A 16,495-nucleotide genomic window follows, 5' to 3' on the forward strand; every position below is an offset into this window, starting at 1 on the left:
GTTGACAATTCACGAAATCAAAGTGCAGTAAATTCCCACTATTCATATAGGTAGTGTTGTAGTATGCGTAGTGCATTTTTGCGTCGTGAACGATCTCATTCTTGGGAGAAAATGGCGGCTTTGAACGCAGTTCATTTTGTATTCAGGTTTTCTCTAACTAGAGTAAAGACACTGTGTACGTGCTTTAAATTATGCGGGAAATGCCATTATCTGGCAACCCTAGCACCGACGAACGGCAATATGTCATCAAAATGCAACGCATGCTTGCAACATAGAACACATGCTTTGTTTATAAAACATCGCTAGCGCTAATGCTAAAGTCGATGGCCGATCTCATTCAAATGCTAAAAAATTAGCATCAGCTTCGGCAGTGAGATTCCTTCAAATAACGGATATTCACATACAAACGCTTTTGAAACACATTCACACAGGTAAGATAACACTGCTCAAAAGGCACACATTTTCCCAATCTGTGAAAAACGAGTTATATGAACATCTTATTGTACTTAAGAGGCCAACACGTGCAGGAAGCATCTGTTTTGTTTAGGGATGTGCCGAAAAAAAAATTTGGGGCCGAAAATGAGATTTATGCCATTTTTTTGTTATCATTGCATTTATTATAATTAACTAAAATGATAATATTATTATAAAATATTTAGGCCTATTTAGCAAGGGCATTTTAACAAAACCACAATATAAATTGAAATGTGTCCACACCACAGACATGTTGGCGAATGGTATATTAATATTATGGTCAATGTATAGTACTTCGGGTACGGATGCGTGCGGTGCGGATGACGCATTGGTGGGCTATTTGGAGCGGGACACGTTGCGGAGCACTTAAAATCGGCACATTCACATATTCACCAACGTTTAAAACTGCAAAGTCACACACGGCGTCCTGTACAAATCTGTAGTCAACTGGAGATAGTGGTAAGTGTTTACTTGTTTAAAATTGTTGATAGCAATAGTGCTAACATTAGCTAAAGTATTTAGCACGGTCACCTGAATGCAAGTGAAAAAGTGGAAGTGCTCGAGGGGCTCTCATCAAAGAAAAAAAGGGAAGGCGCTGCAGGAGAAAGAGTGGCTCAATTGTAGTGCAGTACTCGGCGCCGCTCTTTTTCGACATAGTTTACCAAACGACCCTCTCCTTCTCCGGTGTGCACAACGAAGCTGCCGGTACTCACAAGGCGGACACTCACTCCCGTGTTTGGTGTTTAATTCAAACAGACACTTGCTTGCAGCGTTTTTTGTGTGTGTTTTTTTGCTTGTTTCACTACAACATCCTCTTTCGGCCATATTCTTTCAGCTTGACATTTATTTCGACCGAATGCCGAAAATGCACATTTTTTGCCATTTTCGGCCGCAAATTTTCGGTGGCCGAATATTCGGTGCATCACTAGTTTTGTTTGTTGTTATTTTAATTTTAAAATTGTCATCCATTATTTATTTTAGTGTACATTATTCTTATATTACTTTCCTACTAATTTCCTCTCTCATTGTCCTTTTAAGTTATATTTACAGTATAAGTTAAAAAACAAAACAAACAAAAAACTATATGGACAAGTTCATTTTTGCGAGGGTAACAAGCATTTTTTTGGGGTCATTCAAAGTTGCAAACTTTCGGAAGACATTCACTGACAGTTATAATAGTTGCTGACGATTGTATTTTTTTTGTCGCAGGAAGGAACATTCATCTGGCAAACTTTTGCGACCTTGAACGAATCCTTACGAGAAATCAACATTTGGTACTTTCGCAAACACTTGCAAACTTCGCCCCTCAGTGGGATTTTTTGTCCGATCATTGGTCAGAGACACTAGTTAATAATGTTTAGTATCACAAACTAAATGAAATGTTGCCCATTCGGCATCCATTGCAGTCTGAAAGGGGGATTACCACATTTGTCCCTTCTCAAGGTTTCTCTTTTTTCGCCAGATATATTTGTTTTGTTTTCTTTCCTTGCCCTCTTGTGGTTCGATAAGGGGATGTCGTTAATATTTGTCAACTGTGGGCAAGTGAAGCCCTTTGAGACTCTTGTGTGATTAAGGGCTATATAAATAAACTTGACTTGACTTGACCAATTTGATTAGAAAATGGAGCAATATATCCATTTAAACAACTTATGTTCTTTTGCATAAAATGCAAAAAACATAAAAATAATCAGCTGATCCCAATTGAGACGATCAGATTGATCTACTTTTAATAATAAGAAAAAACAACTTAAACAACAAATCAGTGAATAGTATTTTTTTTCAGCAAATAATGGTGGGTAAGTTATGAAAAACACACAAATGTGTACCCACTAGTGGTGAATCACAAATATGCACGGAATACTACACAAATAGTTTACAGTACCATGTCTTATGATCGCACAATAATTTAATATGTTTTCAAAATGCGCCTTTAGTACAGATGTACAGGCACATGCGGTGAAGACTCTCTGCAAAATCTACTAACAACCCAGGCTAAACTTGGCTCCTCCCTGACCTTAGTCCCATAAATCAAGATGTATCACTTCATTGACATAAATGACTACTTTCCTATTAGCCATAGTTTTGATCCAATCATCAAGAGCAGGCTGATTCATAAGCGGTTAAACCCACAAATCTAAACTTGTTGATCGGAATGTGGCTTGGGAAAGCATGAGGCTAACTAAAGTAACGTGAGCCAGTTTTTCGCTCGTTTCAACTCGACACATCAAGAGAGAGAGCGCTCGCACAAATAACGCTATCAATCAGGGGGGCGGGTGCATTAACGGCCTCCCCTCCCTCGTCATTTAACACTTTCAAAGACATGTCGGGCAAAGGAAAGACGTTCTGTGGGTCACACGGAGGCCACTTCCTGTGCAGGCCGCCCCTCAGTCCCTAGAAAAAGTGACATCGTCTTCTCCTCCTCCCTTCACTTCCTTTCTCCTCATGCACTCACCGTTTCTCAGCACAAATGGGTCCGCGCCGAGGTCATTGGGTCCACCTGCGCTGGTTTCATGCATGCACAGTTTATTTTTATGCTGGCACACTTAATACACATTGCACATGCGTATGCATATTGCAACAGCAATAACGATAAAAACATCACCTGAAGGAAGATCCTTCAAACTGCACACACAGAAATCATATTTACAAAAGCAGCATGCCTGAAGGTGACGTTACAAAGTATAAGCTATCTGTTTGACTGTGCACACAAAGAAATATGTTTCTATGCATTCAGCCAGCATGAAATGTGTGTCGCAAAGCCTACAGCTGATTGCTCCTTTACCCCCCCCCCCCAAAAAAAAGTGCACACAATCAGATAAGTGTGAGGCCCAAACAGAGGCAACTTTTTTTTTTTTTTGCAAAGTTCAAGAGGTGACCTACACAAGGAGTCACTGTAGTAGGAGCATTTATGTTTAAAATATACTAAGGAGCTTGTTCCATAGTGCACAAGAATAAAAGGCTTTAAAAAAAATCCTAGAGGAACAAAGCTCCAGAGTTCTTGAAACGAGGATGAGTGCAAATGAGACACCTGATTGTGAGGACGCGCACAAGAAAACAAGCTGCGACTGTGCACGGCTCGGACACCTGCTCACACAAAAGATGTAGTGTGGCATGGAACAAAACATTTGGGAGCCCACAGATGCACCATCAGACATCGACTACAGGTGCCATTTAGGGTCAATATAGTCTAAAAGCACACACACTGGCCTCTGTCTGGGACACAAACGTACTTCCCCATACACTCATAAAAGTGCTAAACAAATGTGCAATCCATCAAAATGACAAGTCCCCCCCATAAAGAAACTTTGTGAAAGTCACATCCTATTGTTTTCATTTGTTTTCCTCTAACCTGTCTGACAGGAAACTGGGTTACACGAGCCGGACTCTCCAAGTTGAAAAGGATATGACCAAATATGGGCAAGTACAGTGGAGCGTGTGTATGTGCTGCTAATCAGAGGAAACAACGTAAAGTTCCAAGAGGTGCGTCTTCCTGTGAGTGGGAGTACTTTAAAGATTGCCATCGTCCGCCAACAATGACGGCTGTTACATATTTAAGCTGGAATGTGAGTGTGTGAACCAGGAAGTCACGCAGTTGATCAATATAGGGCATAGGTGGCGGTGCAATCCTTGGCTAGCTTCAGTTCTTCCGACATGTGACATGGATTTAAGTTATGAGCCATTGCTTGGTCAATGTTTTTTTTGCTTTGTGCTGAGAGTCAAAATTTGAGTTACTAGTAAGCTTCAGATATGATGTCACACAAGTGAAAGCACTTTCAGCCATTTTTTGAATGGTGCAAACTAGAGGTGCAGCAATTGGTTGATTAGTTAACAACTTATTGATGATCAAATTATTATTATTTTGACAACTGGTGAATGTTTTGATACCTTGAATTTAAAATTGTCCAAATGCTCAGAATTCCAGCTCCTCAACTATAAATTTTCCCTCTCCTCCTTTGTTTTGAACCAAAATTAAACAATTGCTTTTACTATGTATTGTTTGCCTATTTTCCCAATGTTACAGACTAAACCTGTAGCTGAAACATAATGTATTTTGTGCACTGTCGATTTGAAATGTCCTGTTTTTGAAACAAGGGATGAAATTTAAATGTTTTTAATCCGATAAATCAATTACCTGTATTTGATTATTATTTTTTGACAGATTAATCAATTATTGAAATAGTCGTTAGCTGCAAACATTGTAGGACCACTGAAACCACAAATTCAAAATGAGAAAACTAGCAATGAGCTACATTAACAAACTCGCATCCAGAAGGTAAAATGGAGAATAACCGTCCATGTTTGCGACATCACTCGCTAGGCCGCGCCTCTTAAGGGCACACACAAACAGTAGTTATACTTAATAAGACCAGTTCATTTCTTTACAGTAAAAACTGTGCTGCTTTTTGGTGGGGGATCAAACGGATTAATGCCATTTCCATTCATTTCAATGGATAAAATTGATTTGATACCTGCAAATTCAGTCACGTGGTTGGTCACAGAACCAACCATGTAGTTGTATTATGTTAGTGTATTCATGCTGCAATGACAAGTTGTTACACTTGAATTTTTTTTATATATGATTAAAACACCTGCGATTGGCTGGCAACCAGTTCAGGGTGTACCCCGCCTATTGCCCGAGGCTGGCTGGGATAGGCTCCAGCACCCCCCTTTGTCTTGTGAGGACAAGCGGTTAAGAAAATTGATGGGTGGATGATTAAAACATAGCATGTTCAAGAAAAGCTTGTGTTGTTTTTAACAATATATGATTATAATAAAAGCCATTTTCATCACAACTACACGATTTGATGCATTACATCAAGTTTCGATAATCTGTACTGGCGAGTACTAAAATGCCCCCTACTCATAAGTGAAGGTAATTGGAAAATGTCACAATGCCTTGGTTGTGTCTCGCAGGAACCACCATGCATTGCTTGATCTCAAGACTTAATTTACTTACTGGCTCTATTCTGCATGTGTGGGTTACTACAGCAACTATCCAGTAAATAATGCGGACAACAACGTGATGGGCGCTCACACAATCAAAGCCACCAAGCAGGACGAATAACTGAAAAGTGACTCATGTATCTGGTGCAAAACACACCGTCTGCAAGAAAGTCCTGTTTTTTATGTTTCTCATAGTCGTTGTAGACAATAGAATGAAGTATAATGGGCACTTTTAGTGGAAACTTACAAAAAGGTGGGCCCACCTGGCAATGCATCAGACAGATGGTGTAATTGTGAGTGTCTGAGAAAGGGTGTGCACTGCACAGGAGACCAAAGGACAGAGGACCGTGGGTTGAATCTGGAGGATAAGCTGTCAGAGTGCTCCACCGTGTGGCAGAAAGAGGTACAGCACATGGGTCATTTGACAGCGCACTTTTTCTTTTTTCTTTTGTATAAAGCACTTTGGCTGTCAAGCCATCTTAATGTAAATCAATTGTAATGAAACTTCTTTAAGGGTGGAAATTTTGTCAGATTTTATTTTACAACTTTATCTCTTCACAATTATATACTGTTTATATAAATTTGAATAAAATGGATTTTAGTTTCAACTCTTGAAAATTGTAGTTTGTTTTCTACCAGGGTACATACATCCTTTATGAATTTATGGTCAAGAGAGCAATTTCAATTGATATTCTTAGTTTCTGAAATAAATGTTTGCTGGCTTACTGTACTCCGATTGGACAAATGTGTGACACAATTTTGATACACTCAGCTGACCATAGAGAAGAATTATAATTTTTTAACCTCAAAACACAAGTCACCAACCTTTTTTGAAACTGTCAGCTACTTCTTGGGTACTGATTATTGGGAAGGCAACCAGTTTCAGACAGACCTATGGGGTGGAAAAATTTAATTTGACTTTAATTATATGTAATAATCAATGATAATCAGCTTTGCGAAGTCACTGATCATGTTAATTGATTCCTCACAAAACTTATCAAAGGGAAACATCGCTAATATCAATATGCAACACTTTATTTCTACGAATCTCTGCAAGTGTTTACATTTTCAAACGATCACTTCTATAACATTCCTAGGAAATCACAATACCCATCAATTGTGTGCTACTATTTTCTTTTGGAAGAGATTTGTAGGCTACTCATGTAGAATGCCCCGGATGTGAGAAATGGAAGCTCCCCCTGCTGGCTGTACAAGGATTGTGCTATTTTGGTAAGCTATATTGGTAATACTGTACTTCAAAATGCAAATTTTTCATTTTTTGTAACCTTTACATGTTGTAAAAAAAGTTCAAGGGTTGAAAATAAGAATGGTTATGTTGTACTAGGAACTAATGTTAGCTACAACCTTAAAAATGCAGGAAGCCGAAAACTAAATATCTGTAAAATTACTGAAACTGTCTAATTGGGTAATTGGCGAAAAAAAAATGGAAGTTTACTATGTCAGCAAAACAACAAAATGCTCTTCCACTAGATGGCACAAGGTACACTTGATCTGGATATTAACTTTTTGCCATGCATGTAATACACACAAGTCATCATGTCACTCACACACACACACACACAGGACATTCCTGATTTCAATGAAACAAGGTCATTCATTATTTAATTGCTTTAAATATACACTTATTTGTGACATCCTTGTTTGGTGGTGTGCAATGACATTTTTCTGATGTAAAATATCTGCCTTGACTCAAATTAAGTTTGGTAGACACTGAGCTGGTTAATGCCATCTCCAGTCTCCTGGATAGAAAACAGTCATGTGATTAGCAGAAGGCGTGGCATGACAGCAAGGCCACAAATAGACCTTCTGTTGTCACTGCTGTAGTTGGACTAGAAATTACCGTCCATCCATCCATTTTCTATACTGCGAGTCCGCATTAGTGTCACGAGTGAGCTTTCCCAGCTGGACTAGTTGCCAGCCAATCACATGCCACATATAGACAAACAGCCATTCACATTCACATCTATGGACATTTAAGAACCTTGGATACATTTATTATAAACATTGCGTGTTTTTGCAATGTGGGAGGAAGCCATGCTAACTCCACACAGGTAAGTCGGAGTCCAGATTTGAATCCCAAACGTCAGAACTGTGACGAAGCCGTGCTACTAACCACTAGGCCACCCGTCCTTCCGCTATAAATAACCTTTAAACAGTTTTGCTTTCTTCTAAATCATTTACCCATTAGTGTCCTATCTGTCCGGAAAAACACACACACGCGCACATTCACAGATCGACTGCACCATTCTTGAATGTCGGCATCAATCACTATTAAAGACTAATGGGATTTTTCATATACATATAGAATGTAAAATGCTAAGTTAACATTTTGATAATAGATGTGTGAAACAATTATTCTATTTTTTTTTTCTTAATAAACCACCACGTCCAAGGAAAAACAACCTATCATAGTCAGCAGGGGTGACCGACGAGGTGTCAATGGTTCATGAAGTGAGGCTACATTCAAATCGAGCTAGCTGTTTTAAAACTACAAACTAAACCTTTAATTATTCAGTAATCTGTACTTTTTTTTCTTTTTTTTTTGTGAGTTTATATATAACAGAATCAGTACTTGTATTACTCAGTTTCCAGTACAGAAATCCCCTGCATATTTGCAGCTCACCGTTTACAAAGTCACTTTTTTTGTGTGCATTTTTTCCCCTTTGGAACATATCTTTGATGAAAAACTCACCTATTGTGTTTTTGTGCTCTTTTGGAAACAACCAAGTATGACACAAAATGGCACCAAAGAACAAGATGACCAAAATTATGTCTAATTTGGCTTGTATATATTACAAGATAAGGATATAAACATCAAGGAAATTTAATTACCTATAGCGCTTTTACACTTTTCAGTTCCGAGAAACATTTTGCCTGAGGTCTATATTAAAAAAAATAATAACTTGCTACTTTCCTGGAAATGAATGGAGCAGCCTGATGTGCAACTAATCAAATTTATTTAGTCTGAGTATGTAATGTATTAAAATAAAATCAATGAAAACTATTTTACATCAAAATGACACTTTTTGCCCCAAAGATGTAAATAACAGTCTATAAAATATGTCGCAATTTCTTGCTGTCAAAGGAGAAGTGTCGCATGACCGCTCTGTGTACATCCACCATCAACTATCAAGAAAAACTTCAAGACAACATGATGTCTTTTGACACCAACAAGTAACATCTGCTGAGCTAACACTGGCCTCTTAGTCCAGAATAAAAGTAGCACAACTTTGACAATATGGACTTTTCATGTTTGAAGACAAAGGATGATATTGTGCGAAGCCAACTTGGGAACAGCGGCCGCATCATGAGGAAACACCACAAACCCATTTAAGCACAGCAAAAAAAGCACTGCAGGCAAAGAGAACATCGACAAAAGTGGACCAAATATTGGAATGCCGACCACTGGGTGCGCAGTAAATAATGTTCCAATTATTATAAATAGTACAAAAAACAGTAAAAATTGTATCCAGGTAGTATTTAGTATCTCAATATAGAGCAGTAAAAAAAATGATTAACTAAAGATCAGATAAAATAGAGCAAGTTGCAGAGGTGGGAATGTCACATATGTATCAAGTCCCTATTTAATGCGGCAAAAAATTATTTACATTTTTTTTTATATATTTAAAAATCAAGCAAATTAAAGACTTTTACTGTGCACGTTCTCAGCACAGGGAAACTTAAGTATTTATTTCCAGACAAGCACTCTTGAAAATGGATGGATCCTTGATGTATTCATGTCTCAACAATGACTAAAACAAACAAACAAGGAAAACAAACAAAAAAGCCTGGCTCCTGCCATCTCATCTGCTAGTTATCCGTATGGGCGAGGTGTAGTTTTTCACACCGTAGTCCCTCTCATAAATTCTTTATGTGCATACTGTGCTTGTGTCCCACTAAGAGTAGCCAACACTACCGATTAAGTGACAACAAAGACATTACACAATCGTATGATGTTACTCATGACGGGAGCAGCAGAATAACTTGTGAAATCTACAAACCCACTTTGACTGCATACATCAAGACAATGACCCAAAATACAGACAACACAACAAAGGACATCCGTCAGGGAGGAAAAGTGGAAAGTCTTAGACTGGCCAAGTCAATCATCAGACCTTAACCCAATAGAGCCTGCATTTTATCACTTAAAGAGGAGAGACTGAAGGGAGAAACTCCCAGAAACAAACAAGTACTGAAAGAGGCTGCAGTGAAGGCCTGGAAAAGTCTAGTGAAGTCAATGGGTCGAAAGCTTGATGCAGTTATTGCAAGATGAATGATCAATTTAAGTGGATACAACTCAAAATACTTAAACTCAATTGCTCCCAAAAAGGTATAAATATGTTTTATCTTAAATATGACCATGCTCCCAAAGACGTATTTACAGAAGGCTTTGATGCAGCCTCTAAACTGAAGAGAATGGTTGAAGCAATTGTAGTTATAAAAACGGCCAGCAGGTGGCAGCAGAGTATAAGAGATCAACCAGGCAGGGCCATGTTGAAAAAAAATAATTTAATTTGTTTTTAACAGATTTGTGAATAATGAAGAAACTTAGCTATATTCAAAGGCTATGTGTTTCAAAACGGAAATAGATAAAAACACACTTTTTTATCCTGATGAAAAAAGAGAATCTTTCTTTTGGTAGGTTCCATGTTTTTATAGCAATATAACAGAATATTCTGTTGGCCTTGCAAAATCCAGTAAACCAACCGGGAGCGAAGGGGGTTTCTTCAGTGAAAATGGCTGGGAGTCAATTAGTTAATATGAGTTTATTTAAAAAAAAAAAAAAAAAAAAATAGCAAGATCCATCACATTTACAGTATTTATAAAATTTGTACTGGTGGCCTGATGGTCGGGTGGTCCAACAAAGTCACACACGGGTGGGCCACCATTAATATTAGCCATAAGCTATTAGCTTTTAGCTAGCATCAGGCTCGTCTGATAGTTTCCGTTGCCCCATGAGTGACCACTACTTTAGAGCATGTTGTCAAACAATACAAAGTATATTTGCTCGTTCTCAATCTGTTTGAGCAATGTGACCTATGATTAAAAAATAATAATAATAATAATTAATGCTACGGGCGTAACGAGGTTGCGTTCGTTGATTTCCCTAACAAAATGCAGACAATCCACAACAGTCGGCAGCTATGTATTGACATATGCGCCTTTCTTTCACAGTTGGCCAAAAGACCTCCACCTCATACTGTACCTCCCAGGAATAACGGCGAGAAATGAAAACAGCCATGGGTTTTTCTTTTCTTACCCATTTGCGAGGGTTGCTATGGCAACGCTTCCTGACTGGTTTGCTGACTATAAATCTGAGGTTGATGTCAACCTGATTAGGGAGCGAGTGCTACAGACATGCGACTTCCTGTGTAAAAGTTTCCTCAAGACTCTAGCATGAAATATACATTTCAGAAATATGCAGCACAACACAATGACATCCTTTTTGTTTAGTTTATAGATTTTGCGTACCCTTGTCAGTGAGTTGGCCTATTCTGGGCAAATTAAGACTTCCAGTAAAGCTTGGTATTCCGTGAACGCATGTGTTCCGTTGCCAAACCAACAGTAGGGTGTGACTGTATCACCATTCACCACCACTCCTCTAAGTACATCTGCTCCTAGCTACAGAGGAATTTAAGCAAAAGCCAACCACTGGAGGCTACAGCTTGTGACTAGCAACACAAATAATGTACATAATTGTCCTCATTAAGATTTCAGCGAAGCGGATCAATTCACAGTAATCCCAATATTGAATCCCGAATCCTGATGGGACGGTTACTGCGTTCTCATAGTTTGTCACTGTATCTACATTCAAAGCCCCGACTCAAGAGTCAGAATCAAATCCAGTTGTTTGCCACACTATTTAAATTAAACAGGACATTCTGGGGAGCTAAATAGCATCATAAAAAGTCAAAACAAACATTCAGCGGCAATGTTCACAACACAATAACATACACTAATGGTAATCCGGTCTGTTTTTTTCTTTTCTTTGTACAGTATTTCTATTTTCTTTTCTTCTATATTTTCTCTTTTTTTTATTGAATGATTTGTAAGCCAAATATTTAAATATGTAACAAAAAAAGATGAATATAACGATCCTTTTAACAAGATCGAAAACTTGTGTTGCTAGAGTAAAGCACTGTTGTATTTAATTAAATGTAATTATTTTTACTTGACTGTATCAATGGAAAAGAAGTTGTACAACCACATATGTTGACTGGGACTTTGTTTGGCCACTTGATATTTGTGTTCCCTTTTATAAATTAATTTTATTTTGTTTCCTATACAAAGTATATATTTGATTGACAAATGCAAAAAAAATAATAATAATAATTTTAAGGAAAAATACTATACTGTACAGCACCAAAATGGACAAATGCAAAAAAAAAAAAGAAAAAAAAAGAAGAAAATTTTACATTTTAAGGAAAAATACTATACTGTACAGCGCCAAAAAGGAATTTATCTTAGACATTTTTTATTTATTTATTATCTAGTATATTAAATAGGTAATTTGTATTTTTCTTTTCTGCCAAATGTCGCTATTAAGTATCGCTAAAAAAAAATCTATTATCGGTCGGACCTGGCATTGTTTTTTTTAATTCATTTATCTTTTATTTATTACTTTATTCATTTTTAACACTGTGCGCCGTCTGTTTGAAAAGTAGGGAGACGTAAAACATCTACAGTAAATCCCACCCTTTCAACATTGTGACAACTTGAGCTTTGCAACATCTGGGATTTTCCAGAAAATTATTAAAATTATTATTTCTGACTTCCTGTTTAGGCAACTATTTCATAACCTTTTTTTTTTTTATGTCCAAACCACAGCTAACAAATTAACAGTAAATACAGTATGTGTATCTGTGTGTTACAACACTAATATGTTCACTTACTAACCACAATATAAGATAAACAATCAAACACATACTCTAACCAATGAATGAAAATCATGCCTTTGGAGACAATAGTAGCTGTATTGCTCAGTTTTGATTGACAGCTCCCAAATGAAAAACAAATTTATAAACAGGTTTGTAATATTTTGATAAGTCTAACTCGCTTTGGACAATTTAGCATTAAAAGTTAGCATGAGCCTAGTGGTGGACTTTCACTCTATGAAACTGTACGGTTGGTTGAACACTGTGGCCTTTAAATATACAGTAATGTTAAATTTGCTTTCATTTTTTTTTGCACTGGTTTGTCTGTAGACTTTAGCTTGGCGTGCAGATAAAACACCTTGTAGTAAGCACACTGTGCCTCTTATTTGGATAAGTGGGTAATGAGCCGAGGTAGGAGTTAAGTCACATTATGCAAGTCTGAACATTCAAGTTTCACTCAAGTCTACAAAGTTACTGTGGCAAAACTCATTCACTCACTTTGCACTCAGTAGCTGTACCCAGAAACAAAATACACAAAATATATTGACCTAAATGGAAAATTTAGTTTGGTTTTAGATTAGAAATACGAAACAAATTGGCGTCATGAAATGGACCATGTTCTATTTTGGAGGTTCCACTATACTATCCCGACTCAAAGTGTTGCTCTTTTACGCCTGACTGTCAGAGGCTCACTGACAAAGCTGCCAATCGAGTCGGGCAACATTCTGTGCGAGAGGAAGTGCAATGCTCACTACTTCCAAAAGAGCCTGTTACCCAGTAACATATTAAAGCATTGGTTACGGCCGTGTGTGCCACTTCCCATGTGATCCGGAACAGTTTGGCCATTGTTCGGCGAGCAAAACGCAGACGGAGACAAAAGGAACAAGAGCAAATTGATTCCCTCAAAAAGCTCTGTTGGGGACTTCCCATCGTTATGGAAGTGTATCTATGCCATCTAAGATTGCATTTCGGATCAAATTGTTTTTAGCATAACACTCTTTTTTTAACAAAAAAAAAAACTGGGGATAGGGTATAAAATTTAGAGATGAAAAAAATTGTAAAAACTTCTAGATAAAATTCAGGATAATGAGTTTTCATGTCAAATATACCACATCTGGGTAACCAGAGGGAAGCCACGAAAAACCATCTGCACCTTTCTTAAGGCAAGGAACGGGAGCTTTATTTATATAGCACATTTCACACAAAACAACAAGCAAAGACACACAAAAAAAGCAAAGACGACATTCTGAAGCAAAAGTAGCTTACCAAAATTACTAACATAATGCAAATTGACTTTTAAAAACAGTAAAAAATAAAAATAAAAAAAAGTTTACAAATAAAATAAAATAAATTCAAGTAGAATTATAGAAAACTGATTAAAATTTTTTTTTAAAAACCTTAAAGGCATAATGTGTAATAATTAGTCCCATCTAGTGGTTAACTAATAAATTATAAATTTTGAAAAACCCAGTATTGATTTCAATTAATATCCCCCCCAAATTGTTTTTATATAATCTTAGGCTGAAGCTTCACCTTACAAGAGGCGACATATTTCGCCACCATCTTCTTGCTACGGATGGACAATTTTGCGATGGTAGTTAGCCCTGGTGGTGCTTGTAGCTAGTGTCAGACCCAATAAGTCGACTGCTACTTACCTGGGGCCTGCAGATGGTCATCACAGAGTTCCGTGATTTGGATTCCAGCCATTTGTCGCCCCGTTTTGCTCTCGAAAGCTTTACTAGCTTCTTCCACTGCTATATAAATAAAGATAACTTGCCTAGCCGCTATTGTTAGCCACTCATTCCAGCCTATGGCTCGCACTATCTCCCACTATCTGCTCTTGTTAGCTGCTATGGCTAGCTCTGTCTTTTGGCGTCACTTGCCGGGATTCTCCCCAGCTGCCAAGCCGCTGTCGCTCGCAGCAAATAATAATTGGTGGTAGGCTTGCGAAGTGTGGTCTCTGAGTCACCGTAGTGCGCGTGCTTCAAAATGCACACGCCTCGGTTGTATTCTATTATTTGGCGACATCTAGTGCTCGACTTTTACACACTGTACCTTTAACTCTTTGACCGCCAAAAACGTTTAATAACGTTTAGTAAAATCCAAATGAGTGCCGCCAAAGACGTTAAAAGACGTTCACTATGTTTTTTTTGGGGGTTTTTTGGAAACGGGTGGAGGAAAGCCTTGGCCAGCTGTGCTGAAAGTATCAAGCAGATCGAGTTAGTATAATGACTATTTATGGGCACTAGATGGCAGCGATGACTCTCTTTGGACAAGATCGGGTAGGAGTCAGTAGTAGAAGACGTGAGGTGGAGCTAGAGTGTAGGGGAGAATGGCTGAGGAAGCGAAAAATGGCGACCGGTTGCAAGCAGCTCACGCTTGATAATTTTTTTCAAAGACGAAAAGCATCGACCAATGCTAAAGAGCACATTGATGATGATGATGGTGACTCCGAAGTTGACGCCGAAGTTGGAAGCGTTGACGCCGAAGTTGGAAGCGTTGACGCGGCGGCTACGATCACGTCGTAAAGCCTCACCGGCTAGCGATGCTAACGGCGGAAAACGTGGTGCACAACCGAGCACTTCTGCACAGGCGGACGTTCAATCGGACGATGAAGAGTACCCCGAATCCAATGCATATTCATTGGAGGAGTGGGTACAGTATGATCACGGAGAAGACACTGGTTCTGGACTACGATGCCACCATGAATGGAGTGGATAAGATGGATCAGAACATCTCTTACCACCCGGTATAGGAACCGAAGGACATGAAGAAGCCAGACGTAACACCAGGTCACCGTATCATGATCCTGAGAGTAGACTTGATGACAACATGGCCAAACACACACTGCAGTATATACCTGCTACTCCCCGGAAAAAAAGGCCGGCAAGAAAGTGCACGCCAAGGGGCAATCGCAGTGAAACTAATCACTGGTGCAAATCCTGCTGCGTCCCCTTGCACGCAGGGGAGTTTTACACAATATACCTCACAAAAAGAAAAACTGTGTAGTTGAAACATCCACACAATTGTAAATAGTACCACAGTTGCACACATTTGTAAATAGTTTAGCCAAATTGTTTTTGTCAAATTGTTACACTGTTGAATGTAAATAAACGTATTTTGCTATCAAAAAACAATTTTTCATTGTTGGTGGTAGTGTATTACAGAAGTAAAGCACAGTTTAGGTGTTTGTGGCATCATTCATGGAGAAAAAAAAGGTGTCAAATTCACTAGAGTGCATGAAATAATATCGTTTCACAAAAAGCTTGATTTCTCCGTATTTAAAACAGAGCATTTGGGTGAAACTAACCTATTTTCTATTGTTGATTACTGAAAAACGGAATAAGATAGAAACTAACTTTTTTTTCTGATGAAAGATGAGAGTCCAATCTTTCATTTGGTAGTATCTGTGTTTCCATAGCAAACACAAAATTTTCTGTGGACCTTGAAAGATCAGTCAAAATGCTTAAATCAGCTGGCACCCACACATCCTATTTTCTGAAAATGCTTGGCAGCCAAAGAGTTAATCAAAGGTGTGATTAAAAAAAAAAGTATAAAGTTTTTAAAACCAGGGTTGAAAAAATATTTCCACTCTGGGCCGACTTCACTTCTGTTGGCAACTTATTCCATTTGCACTCAGCATAACAGCCTAATGCCGCTTCACCATGTTTGCTTAGAAGTCTTGTCTCCATTAATTGACCACAGACCTCATAGCCCTACTGGGTTTATATTCAATCAGCATTTCTTTAACATATTGAGGACCCAAACTATTCAGTCAGTTAGGCCAGTAGCAGAATTTTGAAATCTATTCTACAGCTGACTGGGAGCCAATGTAAAGCCTTTAGGACTGGAGTAATATGTTTTAATCTCTTTGTTCTAGTCAGAATCCGAGCTGCTGTGTTCTGAATGAGCTGCGGCTGTTTAATGCTATTTTGAGGGAGTCCAGTCACAAGACGGTTACAATAATCAAGCCTACTTGGAGAGAAAAGGATGAATAAGCTTCTCCTGGTCTGCTTGGAGCATGCAACCCTTCAGTCTGGAGATATTTTCTGCTGGTAAAAGGCTGTTTTAGTGATTGATTTGATATGATTGCTGAAAGTCGAATTGAACTGCTGGTGCTTATGTGTGTCAACAGCTATAACGTACACAGACCAAACAAAAGGGGTCTAAGTACTGACCCT

At 38.2% G+C, this 16,495-nt stretch overlaps 1 protein-coding gene across 2 annotated transcripts in view; it reads right to left on the minus strand.

Annotated features, from left to right (window-relative positions):
- The window catches only part of LOC147180564 (guanine nucleotide-binding protein G(I)/G(S)/G(O) subunit gamma-12-like), a 53,355-nt gene that overhangs the window by 29,518 nt on the left and 7,342 nt on the right, over window positions 1-16,495 (minus strand). The window contains exon 3 of one of the 2 annotated variants that reach the window (XM_086087889.1): window positions 6,244-6,310. The exons of the other annotated variant lie outside the window; for it this stretch is intronic. The gene's annotated coding sequence lies outside the window, so the exon portion shown is untranslated. The remainder of the gene's footprint in view (window positions 1-6,243; window positions 6,311-16,495) is intronic. 2 annotated transcript variants of the gene reach the window in all.

Source organism: Leptonotus elevatus, chromosome 1 (genome assembly GCF_054856555.1).
Source record: "Leptonotus elevatus isolate MCC_2025b chromosome 1, RoL_Lele_1.0, whole genome shotgun sequence".
NCBI lineage: Eukaryota > Metazoa > Chordata > Actinopteri > Syngnathiformes > Syngnathidae > Leptonotus > Leptonotus elevatus.